The sequence below is a fragment of the Ixodes scapularis genome, unplaced genomic scaffold (assembly GCF_016920785.2).
Source record: "Ixodes scapularis isolate PalLabHiFi unplaced genomic scaffold, ASM1692078v2 PGA_scaffold2__306_contigs__length_199485367, whole genome shotgun sequence".
Lineage (NCBI taxonomy): Eukaryota > Metazoa > Arthropoda > Arachnida > Ixodida > Ixodidae > Ixodes > Ixodes scapularis.
In genome coordinates, this window is record NW_024609857.1 from 84,413,746 (window position 1) to 84,427,742 (window position 13,997).

Sequence of the window (13,997 nt, forward strand, 5' to 3'; positions counted from 1 at the left end):
TATTTAGCCTCTCGGCCAGACTTGTACACGTTACTAAAAAATAGTAAGGAATTACATTTACAATTACTCAAGGCTCAATTGTAATTTATTACAATTACAATTACCCTCCCATAAAAGTAACTGACCGTTACCCCAAAAAGTAACCCGTTACTTTCGTGCCGTTACTTTCATCATTATTGTTCTCAAGTAAGAAACAAAGGGAAGAGGGTAATTCAAGTTCTTATTGTTGCAACCTGTTCCATTTATTGACCTTGAGTATTTCGAGCCACAGCTGGCTCTCAAAAGACTCGTCAGACATTTCGCGTTGTTTCATACTCAATATGTCGACTGCTACGCTGAACACCATTTGAACTGAGGCACTGGATGGGAGTGCCATATTGTTCCTCACGAATGCTTCATGCTCTGCATTGAGCCCTTTCAGCGAAGCAATGGAAGTACTATTTACCTCGAATGTAGAGCAAAACTTCGTCGTTGCAGTCGTCGAAACGGCACGGAGCAAGATACTCTTTTGCCAACAGCTTACAGGATAGGCTTTCCCACCGGCACGCTATACCGCCATTCATAGCCCTGACGATTGTCGGTCGGGCGTTCGAGAGATAGTAGATCGTTCCGATACCTCCGATACCCGCGATAACGGTACCCGATAACGATGCGATGCATGCGCAAAAACGGCGGCGAAGTATCGGATATCGTTATCGGAGTCATCGAACCGATCTGCTAAAATTTTCCACTGTATAGGTCGCGAAGGCGTGGAAGTCATCATACATCTAGCCAAAACTAGAATAATAATTGATCTATGTCCATCTTACTCAAAACATAGTTGTAACAGTCAGGTGATAATTAAATAAAAAATAAGGTTTGGCTCGATATACTTCTTCCTTTGGTTCTGAACAGGTCGAGCCTCGGTCGAGATGCTGGTGAATAAAAAAAAAAAGTTTCCAGTAACAATCAATCAATCAATGTTTTTATTGAAGTGCCCAGGAACAACCTTGCGGTCTTAGTACAGGTGCACTCAGGAAACATGAAAAACAACACTACACACAACAAACAAACAGTAAGCAATAAAACACTTAAAAAAGATCACATATGTCACATAAACTCGCTAGGCTATACCACCACGATAGCGAAAGGAAAGGAAAGCGAGAGTATAAAAATTGGTTCTGAGCAACTTAATCAGGTGCAAAAAATGGGAAGCCAAATTTAGGTGAGGAACTTTAGCGCTCTGGTGAACTCCGGTGTGTTATTGTTAAATAAAGCTAAAATAAAGTTAAATAAATATAGGTAATAAAAAAAGGACACTCCTATACTCCGCGACAACTTTTCTTGGCAATGCAGTGGAAGGTACAGGCCCGCGTCCCCTCTCCCATTTTGAGTGTACGCAGGCTCTCCTCGTCCCCCATTTCCGGGGAGAGGAGGAGAGCCTGCGTACACTCAAAATGGGAGAGGGGACGCGGGCCTGTACCTTCCACTGCATTGCCAAGAAAAGTTGTCGCGGAGTATAACAACAATTATTAGAGCGTCGGTTAAAACAAGGAAATGTAAACGAAAGTTTGCCGTGTGTACCTTTCTTGGCGCCGTTCAAAAACGCACGGAGCACGAACCGATTGCAGTTTACTCCGGTGTTTTGCAGATAGACGTCCGCTGATGCCACGGGCAGCGAAGGGCAGAGTACTAAGTAAGCCGCGCTATGGCCCCACTCACGAGTTTTACTCTCTCCTCAAGCCCAGCATATGAAGTCTACGTCAGCCACCATTATGTTTTATTTGTAAAAATATCGGCTTGAGATAAGATGCGTCCTGCAGGGGCAAAACAGGAAGAAGAAAGGAAGCCTATTGGCCGTTTTCCAAGTGCTCGCAAAAAGCTGACACACAAAAAGGGTGACCGAGACCCAGATAACCTGGCTGGAATTAACAAATAAAGTGGGCAAACCATAAAAGTTGGACTACAAAAAAGTAAGTAGCTCTTAAAACAGGGTCAAATAATGTGAAAGATGAAGAACAAAATTCATCCTGTTTTATAAGAGAAGTTTATAAGTGTGCAGCAAGGAACGAGTGTGCCTGTGGCAATAACACCTTCCCATACTACCACATCTCTTTTAGTGGATTTTAGGGTAAACGGAGCATTGTCTCGTGTTGTGACATTATGAAAATGGTCGTGGTCACTATAACCAAGAAGGACATTGTTAATTCTTGTCTGTAGTCTTACCGCCTTGAGCTACTCGAAGAGGCACACAATCACTTGGTGTACTCCTTTCCCCGTCTTCGATCGTAAAGAAAGAACAAAGGGACTAAAAAAACGGATATAACTTTTTTTTAGAAATGTTCATTTTGACTTTTTGACATCGCTGTTAGGGTCTAAAAAGAAAATATAAATTTAGGGGCTTGACGTTGCAAAAAAAAAGGGCTTTGCGAAACTGAAGAGTGCCAAGCCTCCCTTTGCGCTGCGCTCGACTTTACCAAAATGAAAAAAAAATAAAAAATAAAAAATCTTTCTTTAGAGAAGGGGGGGGGGGGGGGAGGTAGGTCTTGAAAAAAAAAATGTACCGGATTACAAGAAATTCGTTACGTAAAAATGTAAGAAAATTACTTTAAAATTACTCTAGAAAATATGTAATTACTGCGTTACTAAATTACTGATAAATGTAAGGGATTACAAGTAATTTCGTTACTTGTAACGGATTACGTACAAGTCTGCGATTCTCGGCTATGTCAGCAATACTCAGTTTCCCTTTGCGACGCACCGCGGTGGACTCTACAAGCTACACGGGCCAATCCGTAGATCGTAGCTTGTCTCGTGACTTCGCACTCCCCGTGTCGCTCCGCCCTACCGGAAGGACACGTGACACCCTCCGAGCTATGAACTGGCTCCTGCAGATCGTAGCGTTGTTTGCGGTCCATCGTAAGGTGAAAGAAAATATACAAGTGTACGCCTCCATGCCGACGCCAATCCGTGCTGTAGATAGACGTTAAATATGGTTATTGTTGAATTATTATTGAGCTGTCTCCATGTCGCTGCTGTTCGTTTAGTCAGAACTGAGCCGCTGACGCCACCATCGTGAATACCTAATTGACTTCGCGCCGCCACCCGCAAGAAGGCGCAGCTCACATTTCATTACGCCGAACCGTTTCTAATGAATCGGTAACCGCCACATGAGATTACGATTCCATTCCAAAATCAAATGTTTGATTTCGGTTAGAGTTTTGTTTTGATTCGGAAAAGTAACTGTTTAAATCCGGTTTTCAGTTCGGTTTGACACCCTGGTTAAAAGCTACATGCTAATCGCGCATGATTACAACAGCCGCTTTGTCACGTCTCGCGGCGCCAGTAACGACACCCTGTCCGTCTACAACGGTTCAGTTTTGCTTGCTTCAATGAGGACGTGCCATTTTCATTCTCGAAGGAGCATAAGCCAGTGAGACAATGAAGGCGTCAGTGACCTTCAGTGCAATGATGCTGTTTCAAGAGTCACTTACCATTCGCTAATGAATAAAGAAGTATTGTGAAATTGCGCCATCAACTCCTAAGCCCCAGATGGAAATCGACAGAGCACGCTTAAGAACCGAGCCCGGGGTGAGGACGATTCGTCACATGCGCACTCGTCACAGGACGATTGGTCACAGGACGATTCGTCACATAGGAACATTCGTCACAGGATGACTCGTCATGCGGGCAACTGGTCACATCGATCGGGCAGGGGACGATAGTAAATTGTAAATCTCAACAACCGCCCACATTCCCTGATGAGGAGTTTCACGACTTCCCACAGTGACATAAACCATTAGTTAGAAAAACTAATCTTACGATACTCATCCGCTTTTCCTTTCATCATATTAAGACTCTTCAGCAGGTTGACCTAAGTTGCTGGGTTGAACGAGCAATAACCCGACTGGCAGCCAAATAAGTTTTTACTTTGCCTTGCATACATTTCTTCGAGAAAACCAAGAAGTATCGGAATCCTTTCTGCTGCATGCATATGTACGAGTACCCCTCGTGCAGCTGCATGGCTCCACATCTCTCTGTTGCGATCACCTCCATCCTTTTGAATGTAGCCCAAGTTCGAAAATAGTCGCTTTTATATGGCCTCCCCATTCACCGTTTGGGACGGACCCAGAAGTTAAAACGTCTGCTACAAATCCTTCGACCTTGAGAAGCGAAAGGCATGCTAAGATAAGAGGTGACCCAGTTTGTCAGGCCGAACCAACATTCAATGTTCGGGACCGAACCAGAAGCTAAGACGTTTGTTACAAATTCTTCGCCTTTCAGAAGCCAATGACATACTAAGATATGAGGTGAGGCACGTTGTCCGCGCGAACCAAATTGGACAATACATTTTTGGGGGGACGAATTATTGTAGGACCGGTTGGCCGCGTGACGAGTCATCCTATGACAAATGTTCCTGGGTGACGAATCGTCCTGTGACCAATCGTCCTGTGACGAGTGCGCATGTGACGAATGGACCGTATCCCACCGGGTAACCGGACAAAAGCTCACCGGACAAAAGCTCACCGGACAGAAGCTCACCGGACAAAAGCTCACCGGACAAAAGCTCACCCGTTTTTTGACAGACCCGGACAAAAGCTCACCCGTTTTTTCACAGACCCGGGCAAAAGCTCACCTCGATTACTTTTTTTTTCCTACCCGGGCGAAACACTGGCTGAAATAAAGTGCGGACGCAATAGACATTGGACCATTTTTAGGAGAACTTGTACCTCATCCACCATTGAGTTGCGAATTTTTTAAAAATAATTTGAAAGAACGGGAGTTCGGCCTTTTGGAAAAGTACAAGACAGATGACCAATTTAAAAAAAACATTGTGCGGGATTTTAGATAGGCTCGGGTTCCTTCCACCACAGCTCGTTCCACAAGAACTAACCACCAGGGAAAAGTCTACCGGTGACATCGGCTACCTGCTGGACTATTTTGATTGCACGTAATTCAACGGCCGCTTCCGTTATGCTTCTGTTCCATCAGCCTCAAGACCGGATGAGCAACACCTGCAAAAGATAGAGTACCGGGTTCCAGAAGCTCGTCGGCCACGCCCATCCAAGCGTCTTGAGGCTGATTGAATGCCTTCAGCAAAATCAGGCGCTCGTTGCCACGGCATTGACAAAAGCCCGGAGAGGTGAGCCCACCGTAAAGCGGGTGCGAAAAATTACTCTGCACCTGCAGAATCGTCTTAGAAATACCTGCGAGGGCTTGCATGTACATCGAGATCTACCAAGACTGCTGCAGCTAGTGGGGGACTGCATTCGCTTCTAACCAATCGATAAAGAAACTTGTTTCTACTAAAATCAACAAACCATGCGCATGTCAGATTTAATTTATCGTTGCCTTTTTGTGTCGCACGCATGCACCTAAGTTGTCCGCACTCGTGTTAAGACCAACATAAAATTTTCTCCTGGTGAGCTTTTGTCCGGGTCTGTGAAAATATAGGTGAGCTTTTGTCCGGGTCTGTGAAAAAATGGGTGAGCTTTTGTCCGGTGAGCTTTTGTCCGGTGAGCTTCTGTCCGGTGAGATTTTGTCCGGTGAGCTTTTGTCCGGGATTCATCCCACCGAGCCCACTCCATTCCCACTCCCTTCCAGGCAAAATGCGTCTAATTCCAATCACATTCCATTTCCCGAGCGCTGCCGCCATTCCATTCCCATCCAATTACATTTCAAGGTTGCGAAAGGATTCCGGAATCATTCCAATTTCGGAGTGGCAATTCTGCAAAACTGGTAGGAGTATGAAGCTTTCGACAATCAAAATAACAACGCGAACTTGAGGCCATATTTTCAGTCAGACTATGCTCGTATACTGTAGAATTATCCGTTCATCCAGTACACCTTCGGTGTCAAGAAATTTCACATTCAAAAAAAAGAAGGGGGGAGGGGGGGGGGGGGGGGGGGATAAAACTCAGTCAACGGAGGGCGAGTGTACAAACGGAATCAACAAAAGGTAACAAAAAAAAAAAATGGCCGGAGCCAGGCACCCCAACCGAAGCTCGGGGAATCTCCTCTCACGCAGCGGCAGTTAGCAATTTGATGTGGTCTTACGAATCCGGTCGTGATGACCTCTCGTGACGCGAGAGCCGCAAGAAACGAATGCAAAATCGTGAGTCCGCGTGGGCGACGGCGACGGCGTCCTCCAACAAAGAAGCGAAACGAAAAGGAGCCAAGCGAGAGAAAGCGTACGTGTAGTATAGTAGTAGATTTCCGGCGCTCGAATGGCGCGGCGGCGACGCCATACATAAAATCCCAAACCGGCCCTATAATATACGAGCAAGTCTGGCACGCCATTCATGAAGGTGTGTGAGCTCCTGCAGCGAGCCGCGAGTTCGGGCAACGCGCATTCTGATGCGCACGCGATTTTCAAATCACGCCATTTTCTGTCCGTTCAACCGCAGTACGCACAGGCAAAAGACCACGAGACTCTGGTGTAAATCTGATCTTGCCCGCCCTCTCCCAAACCCTTGTCTTTTGTCTAAATTATGGTAAGCCACGGACTGCTTTTTGCTGCAATTTATCTACATTAATACGCTGCTCTGAGGGCTACCGGATCGGTCCGCACTTTGCTATTGTCATTATACCAAAGACAATAAAGAAATGATACCATTTTGGGAAAAAGAAATGCGCAGTTATGTTATTCACCGGACATAAGACTCGCCCTGTGGGATTGAAGGAACCAATAGGGGCTCAGAGTTAGAAGGTGAGGATGGAAATGAAGTTTTCATGTACAGGAATAAGAACAAAAAGCACTGATACGATAGAGACGACAATATGTATCATTTTACTGACCCAATAAAGGCGCGGTTTAGTCGGGGTGGGAGATCAACAAAAAAAAACACATAGGAACAAAATGTCTCTGGTAAGATAAAAGAAATTCGGAAAAGCGGCAGCTTTTTTTTTTCTTATATAATTTTTTGAAGGTTCTGCGAGTACCTTAAGAAATTGCTTTATTTTGGAACAGCAAATGTTTTCTAGAGGTGAAAAAAAAATCTCTGCCTTTGACTTGGTTCACACGTAATCTACTCACACTTATCATAAAAAAAGTCTAAGTATGCAATAGTTTATTATAGTAAAAATAAATTAAACTATTGCGGGCTATCAATACGCCTATATAGTACAGAGTTACAGCAGGTTTGTTCTTACAGATACCTAAGTGTTCTTTTTGGTTAAGACATGCTCTGGAAAAGTCATATTAATCATATTTGTTCAAAGCTTGCGTATGGATTCTGCACTTTATAAAAGGCGCGCGAAAGTTTTGATTTATCCACTATGAGCATTCTTTATTTCGCTTTTGTCCACAGTCACCTGACCTGTTGTATAGAGTTCTGAGGAAGCACATATATGTTGCGTACCCTGATCCTAGATACAATTAGTCGATTACAGAAACAGGCACTAAGAGCTATAACATTTACAAAACTAACCGACTGAAGCAGACCTTTACAACAATGAGTACCAGTGTTACCTGTAAGTCTTCTTCCATAAAGGTAAGTGACCGTTACGTCGAAAAGTAATACGTTATATTCGCGGCTTTACTTCAACCTGACTGTCCTAGGGCGAGACACGAAACACAAGGCTGCTATGGAAGCGTCTATTGTTGCCGCGAGTCACACGTACTTTCGTGACCTTGACCAACAGCTGGCTCTTGAAACTCTCGTCAAACTTCTTGCCTCTTCTCAAATGAGGGTCCGTGGACCCTCTGGGGTCCGCGAAGGCATTCGAGGGGTCCGTGAAGTTAGTCAACCCGGAAATAAAAATTGTCTTTTTTTTTTTTTTTCAGGTCGAGAAGAAATGTTTCAGGATTCGGGCGAGTTTTATCGTGTGTATACGTCAATAAGAGAGGTCTACTTCACACTAGCCCTTAGTTATATCAATTTATTAAATCTTTATTATATTTAACCTATAGCTTTTCACTCCCCTCACCACGAATGGGGTCCTCCATCCTCTCCGCCGATCCACAAGGTGTCCGCGAAACATCGATGGGTGAGAACCACTACTATAGAGCTTTTCCCTATTGGTGGCGCTCTCGGGAATTTCGTTACTTCCAGTATGGGCGAAAACATTTGTTTTGCCGTCGCAACGCCAAGACAATATATTTAGGATATACGCGTAACCGTCACCCATTCTTGTTTTGCTTCCCCTCTTTTTTTTTATTTTTTTTTTATTTTGCTGTTTGCAAGTTAAAATGATTTTTTCTTTTTTTCTCGTCGCCAATACCGGATCTGGCTAGCAGGTGGCTCGAGACAAAAAGTCATCCGCCACGCTGAAAACCGTTTCAATTCAGGCCCTCACGGATGACTGACGCACTGCATTGCGTGCTTCTTGCGAATGATGGAAAAGTTCTCTGCCCTGGAGAAAGCGCAAAGCTTCGTTGTTACAGTCGGAGTTCGAGGCTGCTAAAATCGCAAAGCTGTAAAAGTTGTCATGCAGGTAATCAAACTTGGAAAAATACCAACGCATGTAAGTCTAAACATATTTCAGCCGGCTTATATCGCTAAACGGTGGTACAGAAAAATAGCCATTCAATTATGGATTATGTCTTTATATGGATATTTCATTACCTCTGAATACATGTGGAGCCTTGGTTGAGACGTCGGTGTATAAAAGGATGAAGATTTTTAATATAAAACAAACGAAAACATCAGGGGATGTCGATTAAAACAAGGAAATGTAGACGCACGCATGCGGTGATCGGCCGGAAGCTCATTGGACAAAAGCTCACCTATTTTTTTGGCGGACCCGCACAAAATCTCTCATTCTTTGGCGGACCCAGATAAAAGCTCACCTCTGTTTTTCTGTCTTCTTTCTTTTTTTTTTTGTTTGTATAATTTGGAAAATATTATTCTCGGTGTAAAATGAACTGTGTAAAACTCTAGGCGAAATAGGGTCACTTAACCGATTCCACGTGACTCACAGTTCGGCATAGTATATACTGAAAGGTATAAGCTTTGAACCCGGTAAACTAAGAACCAAGGTCAAACGCTTAAAAGTTGTGCTGGGAGTATCTGGGCTACTTTAAGACACTGCTATCGGCCGCTCCACTAGGGAGAGAGGAGAGAGGTAAAATGCCCTCCCCTCTCACAGCGGGCGTCGTCTGCTCCGTCGCCTACACACAACCCATTTTTCTTTTTTTTTTTTCTTCTTTTTTTTTATTTCCGGCTGACTCCACTGCTATTGAAGTAACGGATCAAAGATACGCTAGTTGATTATTTACTGAAATAAAACCACAGAGCGCTATAAACTGATTTGGTGTCGCCATTAAGAACGCGAACCACTTCACAACGGCAGCCACGGGCGGGAGTTCGATGTTCGGTACAGCCCGCAGGTACAGCCCAAAAATGGAGAACGGCAACCTCCCGGTTTGTCGTCTGCTAGCGGGATCGGGCCAGCGCCCTCTTTTTCGTTTTACCCCGCCGAACCAACACCTCCCAGAAGAGAAGGCCGTAGCGCTCTTCTCGTGACGTCGAGAAGAGCAAGAACGTTGGCAGGACCTGTGCAACCAATTCAACGGACGGATGCACCTACTCCAAATATAGAACATGTTCAGGAGCTGGCAGGGCAAGTCAAAAAGACGGACGGCAGCACAGATGGTAGCTCTCCGACTCGACAAGAGTGAGGAGGAAATCGCCACGATGGCCGGAACAACGTTCTTCCCACAACCCAACGAGAAGAACGAGACTTGCTACGACCACGGAGACGAAGCGAGAACAGCAGCCCCGAACGATACGCCGTTCACTCTGGCCGAGCTACAGGCCGCGCGTGTCCTTCGCGGAACTTCGCAATCTACCCACGGAATTTAAGTCCAAACTCCTTGAATGGATCAATAGGGAGTTTTAGCAGGTCGTTTCCACACGAACGGTTCGCCCTCGAACGCATCCGCGACGCCACTGCGCATGCGCGCGCGAGTCGTTCGGGGAGTCGGGAGGCTCTTCTCGTTCGTTTCTCCCATTCCGGCCGCTTGAGTCGTCACCGCGACGCAGCCAGCACCGTTCACGACTCGGGTAAAAAAAAGATGGCGGTTGGTTCGGTGACCGCCTTCGCCGACCCAGCCGAGCGTTAGGCTTAGGACAGCGGGAGGCAATTTGTCGTCCTGCTAGTCTGCTTCATCTGAGAGGTTGAACCAAATCATTTCGAGGACTGCTCACAATGGTAAGCGATCGTGAACGCTGTAAACGGCGCATGCTAGTAAATTTTTGCGATCTGCGGGCAGACTAGCTGCCGTGGCGACCGCGAGCAGACGAAATGATTTGGTTCGACGGCACACAATGTGAACGATCGTTCAAGTTCAAGATGACGGAGACACACCACATACCTTTACGGTCGTTCAGACACTTTTTACTCTATCTAGCATCGCAGTTCTTGAAATTCCGACCGGCAAATGTTACGCCGGCCGTCTTGTTTACATCAGTCGTACGCCGGAAACACGAGCCGCCACCGATTTACACGTTGCAGAATGTTTCACATGTTTGCTAGAAGATGGCGCCACCGTTAAGCATGATCATCATCATCGTTTACACGGTCGCGCCACTTTCACGATTCGCTAAAGTATGTTGAATTTGACGTACGGTTTCACGGAACGGACCAGCTGTACCGTTCGTGATTTCGGAACCGTGTGCTTGAAAAACGACTCGCTAAAACTCCCTAATGACGTATGGGAAACGGGCTCCGTCCCGGACGATTGGAAGGAATCTCTCGTGATCCCGACACCGAAACCGGGCAAGCCGTCGATTTCCATTCAAATTAGACATGAGGAAGATACCGTTACCAACACGCTCGTTTTGTACTTACTTCCATTCAAAATTTGCGACCCATTTCCCTCACGAGCAATGCCTGCAAATTGGCGGAAAGAATGGTTCTCGCAAGAATCCTCTGGCAGCTCGAAACCGAGGACCGATTCTACCATTGCCAGACAGGCTTCAGACAAGGCCTCAGCACGCAAGATAATCTGCTTATGTTATATCGCGATGTTCTGGAACGACCATCGAAATCTCAGCATCGAACGGTCCTAGCGGTCGACATCCAAAAGGCGTTTGATTCCGTCCCGCACGCGGCGGTGATCGAGAGCGCGGGCCTAGCGGGCGTAGGCGGGCGAGCGCTCAACTTCATCCGTGGCTTTTTTCGTGATAGACGGTTTAAAGTCAAGATTGGAGACAAGACAGGTCCCGAAACTGCCAACCACGACGGCGTCCCGCAGGGGGCCGTCGTGGTTGCCGCAGGGGGCCGTCGTGGTCGCCGACTCTGTTTAATATGGTCATGGCACGACTACCCCCACGCCTGTCCAAGATCCCACAGCTTCGTTTCGCCCTATATGCCGACGACATTGCCCTCTGGTCAGTGGCCGGCTCCGTGGGGGAGCAAGAATATACGCTTCAGCGAGGACTCGACGAGGTCCAAAGATTTTTGGAGGAGGTAGGCATGACCGCCTCCCCAGAGAAAACGGAATTTGTCGTCGTTCTCTCCGGCCCGCAACGAGAAGCTGAGAAGACCAGAAACCTCTACACTTTGAACCTGGCCCGGAAGCCCATCAAGCGGAGCTCGACTGTCCGTGTATTGGGTCTCTTTATCGACCAAGACGGCAAAGCCGGCACGTGGATGGCCCGCTTGAAGAAGGAAGGTCGGCAGATCCTGCACCTCATTCGCCCAGTGACCAGCAGGAGATGGGGAATCGGCGAGAAAGAAACTCGGCAGCTCGTCGTCTCTCTTCTCATCGAGAATCTTCTACGGTTACAACTACCATCACGTCACTACAAAACAACGGGAGGAGCTGGAAAAGTTAAACCGCGAAGCGATACGAATCGTAACGGGCCTTCCAAAGTACACCTGGACTGCGGATCTCTATGCCCACGGCGGGCTGAACAGGCTGGCCGACGTGGCCGAGCAACTCTTGTCTGCACAGAGAACTCGGCTACTGAGCACACGTGCTGGGCAGAGGATGCTCGCAGAGCTGGGAGACCTCCCGCAAACGGCACCGCCGATCCCACCGGTGCAAGAGCCGCCATGGGAACGACAAATCAATCTCACAGACGATGCACCACTCCCAAGTCACATGGGCCCCGAACATCCCGAGAGCTGATCCCGTTTCGCGGCAGCGCACGAGAAGCTTCTCAAAAACAGAGATGGAAAGAAACACGTCTGCATCTACACCGACGCGGCCGCAGAACAGCCGTCACCGGAAGAACCCGGAAGCCCTCCCCGAACATCAATAGCCTGGGTTGACACCAACACCCTCGAAGTGGATGCGTGCGCGCTGCCCCCGAGTGTGGGCGTGAAGGGGGCCGAACTTGAAGCCGTTCTACGAGCAGCGATACACGCCGAGGAACGTCACTGCGTCGGAACAAAGGTGACTGACATCACTATCTACACGGACTCCAGGGAGGCATATTCGGAGCGCCGTAACGCAATCAAGAGTCAGAGCGAACGGGTGCGAAATATTCACAACGTCGCGAAACGCCTACTGCATGACAGGAACGTCACACTACGAGTCGACTGGGTCCCGGCACACGCGGGTATCCGGGCGAACGAATGGGCTCACAGCGAGGCACGAGCAGCACTGCGCAGATCAACCGTGTCGGACGCAACCAACAACACAAAAGAGCCCAGACAGGCCCCAGCGCCGAGTGAAACTGGCCCGCCGGACGACTTACCAGACTCCGCGGAATTAGCGGCAATTGCCAAGAAGGAACGTAAAGCCATTCTCCTCCGACTGAGGCAAGACGCCGCCGCCGCGAACCGTCACAACCGAGAGATCCCACCGATGCCTCCAGACCTGAACCGCAGGGCACAGGTCACCATAAGGCGGATTATCACCAACACCGCCCTCACGCCGGCCCTCAGGCACAAGATGTTCGGCGATGATCCCAACAAAGGCAAGTGCCGAGCCTGCGCTGTGCCGGCGACCACCTCGCACATGGTCTGGGAGTGCCCAACCTATGGCGCAGCCCGGGAACGCATTCTGTCGGAGTTACCGGCAGAACACCGACCCACCAGCTACATCGACTGGATTCTACCCCAGGACACGTCGCTCGGGACTGTTCAACTCCTGCGGAAGCATCTCTGCCTTTTCGTCCACGCAGACGGAGGGCCTGGAGCCCTGCTTCTACACGGCTCGCCAAGGAAAGAAATCCCCCGTGTCTCTCCCCCGCCGCTGCTGATAGGATAAGAGCAGCCTCGAAAAGGCCCAATAAAGACGTTTACAAACAAACAAAAACAAAAACTCGTGACGTCGCGAAGGAAGGCCATCGGGGGCGCGCTTCGAAGCGAAGGCCACGCGCGTGGATCGAACGTCGTAGAGCGCTTTTAGTCACATACGCGTGTCTTACTAGCTAAAATGAAAGCTGCACATAGCAACGGGGCTAGAAAACATTTTATTACACGGGCAATATATTACACTGATAAATAACCGGTATGAAATGGTACGAGGTAGGCGTATAACTTGTAGGGTTCCGCGTTTTCGGTTTCTATTATTTCAAAATTCGGCGTACTTTTTTCGGTGTTTATTTTAAAAATAATTTTTCGGTTTTTTCGGTGTATATTTATGCCCAAAAAAGTTTATCGGCTTCTTTCGGTGAATTAAAATATACACTAACGGACACCGGATCAGACGATCCTTGTAGCTTTGATATTTGTGATCACTCAAAGAATAACAGCACAGATAAATTGAAAAAGAAATCGATACTTTATTTGGCAAATGTGTGCAACTGTAAAAGAAACAACAAAAAAAGCCGGAAGTACAAACAAGTCAGATATGAACCCTATGCCCAAAACACATGGAACTTTACTTTCTGTACATCGGGATTACGTGATCTTATTATAGTACACACACATGTACTTTCCCAGGTTTTCTTTGTTGATCCGCACTTTTTCTTTTTTGTTAATATGACCGTGAGCTTCGAGAATGACCTCTTAATGCTAACACTGGACACTGGCGGGTTGAGGAGATGAAGCGCTGCCTGAGCGAAAATTGGCCAATCAACCAGTTGTGACCGCCAAAAGAGACACGGTGCGACGTTTCG

At 47.4% G+C, this 13,997-nt stretch overlaps 1 pseudogene; it reads left to right on the top strand.

Moving 5' to 3' along the window:
* Positions 1-11,917: 11,917 nt before the first annotated feature.
* Positions 11,918-13,144, top strand: LOC120849058 (annotated as a pseudogene).
* The last annotated feature ends 853 nt before the right edge of the window (positions 13,145-13,997 follow it).